The sequence below is a fragment of the Notolabrus celidotus genome, chromosome 17, assembly GCF_009762535.1.
Source record: "Notolabrus celidotus isolate fNotCel1 chromosome 17, fNotCel1.pri, whole genome shotgun sequence".
NCBI classification, from domain to species: Eukaryota; Metazoa; Chordata; class Actinopteri; order Labriformes; family Labridae; genus Notolabrus; species Notolabrus celidotus.
In genome coordinates, this window is record NC_048288.1 from 7970516 (window position 1) to 7983219 (window position 12704).

General features: G+C 40.8%; 1 long non-coding RNA gene across 1 annotated transcript in view; it reads left to right on the plus strand.

The window, feature by feature from the left end:
* Positions 1–12704, plus strand: part of LOC117829404 — a 53348-nt gene that overhangs the window by 32976 nt on the left and 7668 nt on the right. The window lies entirely within an intron of this gene.

Here is a 12704-nt window from a genome sequence, read left to right on the forward strand (position 1 = left end):
GAAAGTTGTCAGAGTTCGAGGATAAATCATGACAGATTAGTTGACTAGTTCTACTTCCTAGACTTGATCCAGAGATCATTTTAATGCCAGGACACTAAGCAGGAATACTTTTTTCCTGTTGAGCCTTGAGTTTGAATTTATAGAACCAGGATGATGCCATTGATGGCAGCCTTCGTCTCTTCTGCTCAGCATTGTTGTATACTCCTACTGTCAGGTTTTTATCGCTGTTGTTTCCTTAAAATTAACAATATTTTTGTATTCATAGCTTTATAGAAGTTCAATATGTACGTTACCTTCATCAAGCTGTTGTCTTTTAAATGTATCTCTGTACATTGAGTACTCTGTAAAACCAGAGACAAGCTCCCTTCTTCTGATTCTGTGTTTAACATGAAACCCTGAAACTACCAGATTTTTTTTGTGTGCAAACATATAGAGGTGTTATAATGGCTTCATTGTTTTCACCTTAACTACACAAATGGCAACAAATGAAGTAAAAAATATGTAAAGAATAATGCGATGGAGGACTTTAGCTTTATACATAAACTAAAGCAACACATCAGCTACCTCTGATTCAATCCTAACCTCCATCTATCCTCTGAGGACGATATATGCCTCTAATAATGATGGCCCACTATTCCAGCTCTCTGCTGTAGCCAGCGGTTCACCATAAACTCCCAGCCAACGCTTCCATTTCCATGCACCTCATTGTTTACAGTCGAACTAGTAACATGAGAAGCGAGTGTGTGTTTGGATCAAACGAGTAGAAAATCCACCAAGAAAAAAGTCATCATTTCATATTACCCAGCTTTCGTACTAATCACCCGGCTGTGATACTGGGATACTGGGATCTGATTGGTCTAAACCCCATAACAGTTAATAATCCTGAATAGTTTATGATTTCACCTCTTCCTGTTGACAGTAACGCTAAAGCATTAGTTGGAGGATGTTTTAAATATTACTCTGAATATATTTGGACAGCAAAAACTTCAGACTTGTGTTTAAAGAAGACGAGAGGAGAGAGGGCCAAACAGAAATTAGAAAGGGATGTTAGATCAAGAAGTGTTGAGTGAGAGGAAATGTAACAGGAAGATGATTTTATAAAGGTGCTGTTGTTTTTTTCTGCATCTGTGAATAATGCATATGGAAAAAGTCTGTTTTTACTTTACCATGCAAGAAAATGTAACCTCTAAATTAATTATAATGTACAACAGACTCATGTTAAAGTTAAATGTGAATTAAATGTTTGATATAATGTTAAATCTACTACAAAGAAGGCTGATAAGAACACTGTTGCTAAGGAATTGCTACCAGCTGTCAAATGTGTTGGAAGCTGCTTAAATGAATACACTTTAAATCAAAAAATCTTCTTCATCTTTCTCTTTGAATCAATACTTAGGCCTGGTTTAGACAGCTATGTCAAATCGACACGGCAGTCTATGCCATAGGGCCACATAGCCCTGTTCCAATGCAGAAGCCTATGCACCTAGCTGACGTGCACCTCCTCCAAAATGTAACTACACGTTGAAACAACGCAGACAGCAAACCCTGTGATTGGTCCACTTGGCAGCATCATAGTTCCTGCAATTACAACATTTCTGGAATCGCCATACATTGGCCGAACTTTCCATCTCCCTTGAAGTCTCCTCTCACTTCTTCTTTGTAATAGTTTGTGTATGATCAACAGCAAAAGGCTCCAGTTTAACATAACATGCTGAGAGTCGCTATAGTTCACTGTGAACAAGAAAGAAGAAATCAGTGCAGGACTTTAAACAGGTGATCTGACCAGCATAGACATCACACATGCCTACAAGCGAAGAATAAGCAAGAAAATTGTAGAGCAACGCGGACACAAAAAGGTGCAAGTATGCAGTGTACGACCGTGACTGCCACTACAGGGTAGAGTCAGTGCAGTATATAGACCAGGCTTTAATGTCAAGTTGTTTATATCTGCTTCACATCAGGTTCTTGTCTCATCCTGTCAGGATTCTTTTTCCATAATGATCAGGTCAACATACATTAACCCTCGCATGGTTCATTACATCTCTTTGAGTAGCACCTGTTCATCTGTTTCTAGTGAGTCTCAGCTATACTGTAAATATAAGATATTTAGATAAGATCACATAGATTAACGCCTATGTGGAATCTGTAAATAGAGATTGCCTCTAATTTAACATCAGATACCCACTGTGAAAGGTAAGAGTCAGACTGGTCTACTACCATACATTTTAAGAAAATAAACTTGCTATTCATGGAATTTTTTTCAAGATATTTCTACAAAAACTCTCTCCAGTTAACATAACCTTCATCTGACCCATCCAATATATCTTTAGATATAATTTGACTGTGTTTCTTTTTCTGTTTTGACCATGAACTATCACATCTGCTCACTGTTTTGACTCATCCTCTCATCTGGTATCAATAGCCCGGCCATTCTTCAGCCAGTAACGGCCTGACAGCCAAAGAATCAGATCGACACACTGCTGAGATCCTATCCCGGTCTTTATAGCCATATTACAGTCCATATCATCAGATTAGCTTATAATACACCTGTTTCAAAAAATCTTATCTTAACTTTAACTTGGCAGGAGGCTTCTGCTCCAAGACTAAACATGGGAGTCAAAAGGTTAGAATCTCTGCAGAAAAGCTGCAGCCAGATTAAAATGAGTACTGTACTTCCACTGTATTCACCCCTCCTCCCTCTCTCCAACTCACAAACACACACACAGTTTCTTCACGTGCAGTCTCCTCAAGGCCCCAGATGATATTCCCTCAGTCTCAGAGTGCTGGTGCTTGTTTGCACAGTGAACCCAGTGACTTTTAAAGAGGTAGGAGCATTATTATCACATTATCAGAGTAATTATGGCATTTCTTTGGGCAAATGCTGCACTGAAGCTCTTCGGGTCTGTTTTGGAAAGGCATTCTTTTTCTGACAGAGCATTTATTTACCTACAATATATTGTTCCAAGTTTCCCCCATACTTCCCCCTCCCCTCAGGAGGCCTCTTGAAGCCCAGTGTCGATGCCAGTACAGCAGAGAGAATGAGAGGGAAAGGGAGAGAGAGGAATAGCCTGCAGACCGTAAACAGACTCAGCAAGTTGTGCATTGGTTGTGTTTGTGAAAGCATCCGAGCAAGGCAGAATGTTTCAAAACACAAGTTCAGAAAGGTTCTGAATAAAAAGAGTGTGCATGGTTTTGACAAGTATGGTGCATCCAGTGCTTTTGTATAATAAATATACAAAACAAAGCCAGAAATCATGCCGGTTTAAGTGTTATTTGACAGTGTTAGAAACAGGACTGGAGCATAACACAGACCTACAGAAATAAGTAACAAAATCTCCTAAGGAAAGCTTCTCACTCTGTCCGGTATTCCAGCAATCAAAGCACATGCTGTAGACTCCAACTCAGCTGTGCACTCCACCCAAGGCTATTGTTACTGCGCTGGCAGGATCCACCATGCATGGGAAAGTCAGTAAGAGATCAGCAGCATGTGAACGGATCGATGAAAAAGGAGATTTTATATGACTCTAAAGACCAAAACCTGAGAATGTACGCTGAACTAAAAGAGAAGCATGACTTTTTTGGGAATAAGCTTATGTACTTATTGCTAACAGTTACATTAGAAGCTTGAGCAACTGATAAGATGTTATCAGTTCATTAAATAGCCATTCTCAATCATTATATGAGGTGTAGATGAGATGTAGAGGCCTCTGTTTATCTCCTTTCAGCCTTACAGATGAAGAGATGAGGATATTTTAGCTGGTCATGAATTGACTTAAATAGATACTGATGCCTCTACATGAGCAATGAAAGCAAAAAAGATCACCAGCGAGATGATCTGGTATAATATAGTTTGTAAGCTGGTGAGTAGGTATGTGTCAGACAAAAACACACAACGGAAATCGACTTTTTATGCATCTTCTCAGGTGTGTGATATGTTTGACTGTTAAAAGAGAGCAGGATAATTTTTTTGACAGAAAACACCTTTTACACGTGTACACCACAAAATCAGCTAAGAGTTATGATCTACTGGTTTGTCAAGAGGGGGCGCCATAATCAACACAAACTGAAAGTTCCTCATCAGAGCTTTAAGTAAGGTGAATCGACCCAGATACCTTAGGGCTGTCGCAATATGGAAGGAAGACAAAGAAGCAGCAGAAGAAGAAGAACCATAATCTGTATAAAATATGGACGTAGTATCCGTGACGTCACCCATCTGTTTCTGAAGCACTGTTTTGAGGCCAATCGTCGGCGGCAGCCATACTGCTGCTGTCGAGCGATTGCGACTTAAAGAGGCGGGCTTTGAGCCTCCTAGCCAACAGCTACAGTGTTACCATCTGTCAATCAAGTCAGCTGTGCCTCTCATTGGAAGACGTATAATCTCAATATCTTTCGAAATTGCCGCGTTAGAATAAAATTCACCCCCCGTACAGTGTGTGCCGATTGAGAAATGAGCTATCCAGACTACACTCGTCTTTTGTAGCAGGCTGTAAACATGTTTATTTCTGCTGTAAAGATCATCTTTTTTGAATTGGTGTGTATGTGGTTTCCGGTACTTCCGGAGCCAGCCTCAAGCGGATCCTCGATGAACTGCAGTTTTTAGCACTTCCGCATTGGACTCATATTTTTAGACCGGAGGTTGCCGCTTGAGAAGAACACTCTGTAACCAGCTAGCTAGCCTTTATTGCACTGTGTGGCTACTACTGCAGCACAAACTGTGTCTGGGGAGATGACAGATGAACGCCAGATACTCTACCTGAACCCCAGGAAAAGTTAGTTCAGCTCACCCGTTTGAGAGTTTTGGGGATTTCGTAAAAAAAAGTTTGTAGCCAATGTAACACTGAATCACACAGAAAAAGTTGAGTCAGAAGTGAGCTTTGATTAGAAGTCTTTTGTCACAGGGTTGGTGACTTGGATAAAACGTAACTTTGAACATCATCAGAAATGGATGATGACATGTTGGTATAGGCCAATTTTAATTTATTAGACAGGTTTTCTGTTGTCTTGTCTTTCCTTAATTTGACTGATAAGCATTGTTTTCCATAAATATGATATCATCGGTATTGTGGATAGTTTTGGCTTCAATAATTGTAAGGTTAAGATCTGATATAGTGACAGCCGTAATATGCATTAAAGCTCCAGTGAGGACTTTTTAGCTGGTGATGAAACAGACTCAAATTTGACTGATTCCTTTATGTGACCCACAAAATCAAACCAGATCATCAGAGCCGGAAGTTACCGCTTGAGGTAACCCCTTTAAAACCACAATATATCTTCTTTTATTTTTACTTTGGTGTCTGCGAAAATTAAATAAACAAAATGAGACATGTTATTTATTGAGATGGCATCTTTTATTAGCAGACTGAATTAATTCAGCTCTTTCTCATGTTTGTAGACTCTATGCTAAACTAACTATCAAACTTCTCGAGGAGCTTTACATTTACTGTCCATACAATAAAAGTGGCATTCCCATCTAATATATATTTCCTACTATTCCTTAATCAGTGAAGCCAAGTGATGCAAATATAGTATGTTCTTTTTATTTGATATAAGCTGTACATTAGCTTCTTAAGGGGATTGTATTGGGACAGCTCAGGGGCTGGGAAGTTGTGATGTCATGAGCTGGTTATTGTTGGCTTAGATGCAAATCAAAGAAGTGACATTCAAGAGCAGTTTACATTGGTCAGAAGCCCAGTCTCAAACTTCAAGCTGTCCAGGCTGCTTTCTTCCACACACAGCTGTTAAACACTGTATCAGTGCAATATGTCATTAATTAGCAAATACTGTATGTTTCACACAGCCTGATAACTTACACCAGGGTGACAGCTTGTTGACAGTGGGTGAGAAAGCTTCAACCTCATGTCCCCCTCATGAGTTCAGGAGTGGATTATTATTCCTCCCACGTCCAAAAAGTAACAAGCACAGTAATTAAGTCAATAAATATCTGTGTGCTTTGATCAAAGAAGTGTCTCGCTGGGCTTCAGTTTACTTCAAAATTAAATTCCTGCTGTGTTTTGACCTTCCACCAAGGTGCTAGCAGAATATCACTTATAAAGTCATTTATTTTCTAGCTACAAAGCCAGCTAGCAACTGTATCTACAGTACTTGTTGCTGAAGGATCACCCAATATAACCTCAAGCTGTGTAGACTTGTATTTACTGAATACTGACCTCCACAAACATGACCGTGGAGAATCGGTCCCAGGTGGGATGCTTCCCTCTGTTGTTGTCTAGATACGACACTGTCTGTTGTTTGGCTGCTCAGTGAAAAGCTAAGTTGACTTTGTCTCGAACCTCAGTCACAGGAAGGAAACAGGCAGTAAATACCATCAAGGAACGATAAAGAGTAAACAGCAGATTGCAGTAAAGGCAATTAAGGATGAGATTGAAAAGAATTAAGGATCAATTTCCCTTCAGATTAAGAGGACTACTCCTAAGAGCAGATAAGAAAAGGTGTAAGAGGGTGAGCCAGCAAACTATAAGTCGCTGCACCATTAGCTTTAAGTAACAGCCTGTAAAGTGCTTCAAACAATCCTGACAAACATTATGCCAGCAAAACATACACAATTAAACACCCCTTTTCCCGAAACACTGTTTCGAGTGTGGGAAAAACTTGAAGGATTACATAGGAGGGAACCTTTTCTTCAGGAATAAGTCGCCCGGCCTGTGTATCTATTTTTGACATGTTACATTCCTTTGCCCCCAGATATTCTCACCCATCTATAAGACATTTACAACCATCTTTGATGCTCAGGCCTTGTAAGACTGGACAGAGACGGGGCTGTGGTCACACACAGACATTTCTCAAGAGGTTCAAATGTCAGCTGAGAGAAAGACAGGCAAACATGAAAAATCCAGCAGAAGCTAAAGTTAGAGCGCAGACGTTTTATGATGTATCTTCATGACAGCAGGTAACAAAAAATATCACCTGGGACTCAGGAGTGAGCTGCCAAAACCAAAACAACCTATACATCGTTCTCCCAAAACTGACATACTTTTTTTTTCTCCGTGCCAGGAGATTATGTTTCATAACTGACTGCATAGGTTTTGGACAAATGTCTAATTTTAAAGAGAGCACATTCCTGCAACCTTTATTTCTTCTGTTACCCACTGATGATATAGTCTAAAGCTGTCATTTTGTTTAATTTAATTTTTCTTTCTTGCATATAGTTGGATGAAAATAATCTGTATATTTACACCTACACAAAAATTAAGCAAATGCAAAAACAAGCCCACATTTAAAAAAGTTCATTAACACGTCAGGAAGGTTAAAGCACACATGCTTTTGCTTCAAGGGGTGAGTAGCTTTTGAACCAAACTAACGTATTACCAGACATGAACTAGGCTAAGCTCATGGTGTCATTGCCCCAGTTTTCTTTTAGCAGCGCACAAACCTTTATGTATGCATCTCCTGAATTCCGGCATAGCTGATCATTATGATCCTGTGCGAGCAAGTTAACCTGTATGTACACTCTGAACCAGGCATAAATATTCACTTTTGGCTTTAACATGTTGTTTATTCTGATAACAACAGAAGCATGTTACGGCCAAATTCCACCAGATCCCTGTCTGGTCCGTCTCCGATCCGTCACGGCACCGGAGTTTATAGGTTTCTATTCTAGTCAATGTTTTAACTCCCACTCTATTCACTCCGCTGCGTCTCTGATCCGGCAGGTCGGCGCCCTCTGGATCAGATACACAAGACTTCTATTTATGCCAGAGCACGACGCATCAAACTCAACAGAGCAGATGGAGTGGGACAGGAAGTCAGGCACCAAACAAAATGAAAACATCCGGTTAATCTTCAGAATAAAACACTCTGTGTTATCACCAGATCGTATTTCACTTAACTACAACAACAAACCGTCATGATGAGCGGAGCCAGGCCTGGAGTCAACAGGTCAGAGGTTTTCAGAGGACCATAAAGACGATATGGATGAGGAGAGGAGGAGGAGAATCCTTGATTCAGTAATTATCGCAGGAAAACCTTGGTCACATGACTCCAGCTGTCCGGCGGCATCTACTCGGTCCTGCATTCTGAAAGTGCAGCCAGTGGATGTTGACGGATGAGAGAGCCAGACCGCAGTCGATCGGAGACGGCCCCGGGTTTGGTCTCTTACAGCCACTGTTAAGAAATAAGCTAATGCAATTGCTAACACACAGAAAGGCATGAGTTAGCTAACTGTGGGTCAGCATTGCTCCACCATGGAGATTAATGTAACAGTTATGAGCAAGTGATGAAAACACAGTGAGCTCAGCTCTCTGTACAGAATATCGAAGTCATCGCCAAAGTGCTTGATACTAATTTGGAGATTCTCTTAAACGTACTACATGAAAATCATTTTCACAGCTGAAATCAGACTTGATTTAACTCATTTTAGCAGAGCTTATTCCATATCAACACAACATGAGGCACACCACTCAACTCTGCCCAGCAGAAGGAGCTATGTCACACCAGGGGAGTGAAATATGCGTTATAAAAAGTGTTTACAGAACTACGGGAAAAAAAATAATTTACTGGCAATCGATGTCACATGGAGTTATTATTACTGCTGCTTTTGCAAAAAGTTCATAACTTATGTACAAAAGATAATAAACGTGTTACAGAATAAAACTTTTAAAAATCTATTTAAACTCTTTAATGATCACTTTATGGGACTGAGTGGCTGGTATTTATGAGAGCGGTGTCTGACAAAAAAATGAAATAAAACATTGCACTGTTGCTTTAAACTCAGCATTCTTACAAACTAATAAAAAATAAATCACTGACAGCAGATTTATTGCACTGTTCTGATAAAGGTGGACCTCTTGATACCTGCCAGGCCAGTTGGGAGCAAAGGAGATTGCTCAGTGCGTGCTGGCTGGCTGCCTGCGTCAGGCTGTGGCTGGGTAGGCCTGGAGGCAGTCTAGACAGCAGATGAGCAATGCGCTTGGCCTTGGCAGACAGGCCCTGTGGCTGGGACTCTCCTGTGAAGGGCAGAGCCTTTGGGACTTCTGCCCCTGAAAAAAAATCATACGTGCAATGACTCTTCAGGGATCCAGTAACACAGACCTTGCAATTTTAGCACTTAATTGATGACATCTAATAAGGAGAAAACTGGGGAAAGATCATAAACGAGCTGTTGCCTCTCTACCTGGACTCCACTTATACAGCAGCACCTTCTTATTCCCGTCCTGAATTTATTAGCTGTAAAAACCTGTTTTACCCATACCAACGTTTTGCCTGGGTTGTATTATTCAACTATAAGTTTTCCCCTCTACTCCCAAAGAAGTGGTAATGGTCACAAAGTGAAAGAAAAGCTTCGTACCCGATCCCTTCGTGGGTGGTTTAAGGCTTGATCCTTGCTTACTTGGCACTTGGTAGGAGCTTTGTGTGGCTGGAAACGGAGGCGAGGTCTGCAACTAGTAGAATTTGCGTCCAGAGGGCAGCGGTGACATGTGGTGAGCTGTACCATTCATGGGTCAAGAATATGCAAATTGTTATGTTGGATTATTTTTTATGTCAGCTTTCTTTCCTTGATCCTATTAGAGCCTGTTCAGGCAGCTACCTGCCAGGGTACCACGCAACACAGCACAAAAACACAAATGACACCATTGTTACACAAAGAGGTGCTTCTTTCATCATCCAAGTTGACACTTTGTCACTGTGACCTTACACCATGCAGAAGCTGGTTCAGGGGTGTATGTCTCCATTATTTGTTTGGTAAAGTACAGTAGATTCAACAGGATCTAAAGCTAAGACGTTATTGTCTTAGTTTTGTATGGTGGATTTTGCACAACGCGTTTACAACTACTGAGCTGATGGATGGAAACACATTATGCTTCTTCCAATACTCCAGCCTGAGAATGATTCTGATCTTTCTGCTTCTTCCCTGAGTAGTTATTGTTTTCTCTCTTTATTTTGGCCTTGAAGCTGACAGATATATGGATATCAAGCCTTGGACTCAAGGTCCAAAAGGCTAGCTTGAAAGCACCAACAGTCCTGACACTGGAATAAAAACAGTGTCTCCGCTTCTCACATTCGCTCAGTGAGTAATATGATATCGTAAAAGAAACTTACGATGTTCAGGATCACAGGGTCCTTGAGTATTTATCTCACTTGAGTTTGGGTCAGTGACGTCGGATGAATAATCTGTCATTATAGACGGCTCTTGGCCTGGCAGTATTTATGATGACATCAGTGTTTTTGTTGGAACCAGCTTATCAGAGAGACTGGAGCTTTCTTGTGCACTGTGTTCCATGAAAGTGATGGATTCTGAGTCAAGACGAAGCAAAGTCTCTGTGGGTTTCTGGGAGTCCCCTTTTGGCCCCTTTTCTTCGTCATCTTTGCAGTTGGCTTTGGGCAATTTGTAGGTTTTCCCAGGTTTCCCAACGACAGTTGATCAGGCTGCGTCAGAGTGCCTCATTCTTTATTTAATGCTTCAGAAAAAACTGGGCCAAAATGCACTTCTTTTGCTCGAGGTCAAGGTTGGAGACACAGATATCAAAACCTCTTGTGTTTATTTGATCAGTCAAAGTTATCAGAAATAAAAGTTGAGGAGTTCATTCGTCATTTAAAACTGGATAAAAACTCTTGCTGTGCTCTCTCAGACTGTTTTGGTCAGAGCAAGGTGACCTCAGATGTTTTGTACAGACACCCCCCCTTTGTGAAGCTTGAACATGCTGCGGCAGGTGGCATCCCTTGTAAGAATTTACGGCCTGGTTCTTCTGGTTCAATGCAAACACACCAAGTTTTATGGGGCAAATACTGAGAGGTCATGGTCTCTGCAGTTTGATTGGACCATGACAGAGAAACATGGCTTCATTTATCTCTGGTACCTGTGAGATGTTTGTGAAAATCCAGGCACTGTGACATCATGTCCTGTTACGTCTCTGCCATGCCTGAGGCTGACACAAACCAGTGGAGCACGTCTTCCTCTGGTTCAATGTAAACAAGTTGACATTGTAGTATTACTGCTTGTGTTGCAAGTACTGCATTTCCAACCCTCTGATACGTCTGTAATATTAGATGATACTCCGCAGTTTTGCGTTGGCTTTTGTTAAAAGCAGCTTCATAGGTCAGCCTTTTGTGATTGTAAATAATCCAGAGTGTCAGCATTTTCAGCACGGAGAGACAACAGAACTGTTCATGTGATTCGTTAACTAATAACTGATTTTAACCCAGTTTAATTGTGCAACTTTATCATATTACATCTATTGTATTAAAGGACATCTTCAGAGTCAGTTTGAGGCTCTCATTTATTTATTGCCATCACTCTCAGCTGGACAATGTTCAGCCTTTGTTGCTTAAATTGATGTCAAACTGAGATGCAAACATATCTGAAATCACAGTATATCAGTGTGCTGGTCAAAAGTGAAGTTCATCACCCCCCTGATAAGATGATCAGAGCTCTGAACACATATGTGTCGCATCTGAGAAAAGTGCAAAACTGACTGGATGGCAAAGAAAAGTGCTGAGCGTACATTCACAGTAACATTAGTGTTTGGGTAGGAGTTTCTTAACTTTGCCAAACTATCAAAAATGGCTCCATCTGCAGGATGAGCCTAGCCTTTTTTTCCAATTCTCCATGGTTTCTTAACAAAGGGGCCGAGCTGACTGGCAGCTCCTGTGGGTAACACATTTACTATTGACAAGTACCAAACAATTCCTTTAATGAAACTTCTGAGACAGTTTTAAGACAGACCTTTGATTTGATGAACCCCTCCTGACTTTTACTTTGTGCCACCATGAGGTTTACATTTGTTGGGTGTTAAATTCTTTCAACAGTAGATAGATTTCCAATATTTGTAATAGAAACATGCATGTTCCCCTAAGGATGTATTGTAATGACATTAGAGATCCTTTGACTAATAGTTGCAACAGCTACAAGTTCAATAAAACTACCACTATCCTGAAGCCTGGTTTATACTTCTGTGTTGACTCTAGGCCGACTTTTGGTCTGCATTGGTCTGCAATACCCCGCAAAAGCTTGTAGGCAGTGGCTTGTTTGTCAGATCAGCTGTTTTCAGTCCTGCAGCGTTTTCTACTTGCTTGTCCACTGGGAACTATGGCGTTTTATGTTAAAGTGGACCTGATACATGTAGCTGTCAATCATCAGAATAGAGGTGATGGAATTTATGGCAGATTTCCCACCAATCAACAGTGATAACAGAAATGTTGTAAATGCAGGAAATACAATGCCGTCCAGTGGTCCCCATCTATCAAGGCGTAGTTACATTTGTGAGGAGGTGAACATCATGCTATGTGCATAGGCGTCTGTGTAGGAAAAGGGCTACGCACGGATAAAGGTGGCATGCAGAATCTGAAGTACTGGGTGCTGGACAGAGATAGAAAACATAAAAAATAGTCAAGAAGCTGCTACGATATGCATTAAATGAAACATATCCCCACAAGTAACGTTCTGGACTGTTGCCCTTCACCAGACATCTAAAAGGTTGACCCTAAGACCTAGTATACAATGTTGAGTCGACGCAGAAGTATAAACCTGGCTTGAGCTGAGAAGGTGTTAGCTTACTAAAATGCTCAACTTATAAATGGAATACAGTGAACATTATACCTGGGCATCAGCTTGTACACTTTGTCTCCCTTAGCACATTATTTCAGTTTATTAAAACAGCTCAGCTCTGTAGCTTTATGACCAACACGACTGAAACAGAAATAATGCTGCATTGGTAGGACTATGTTTTGGATTGAACTTATATAAATGC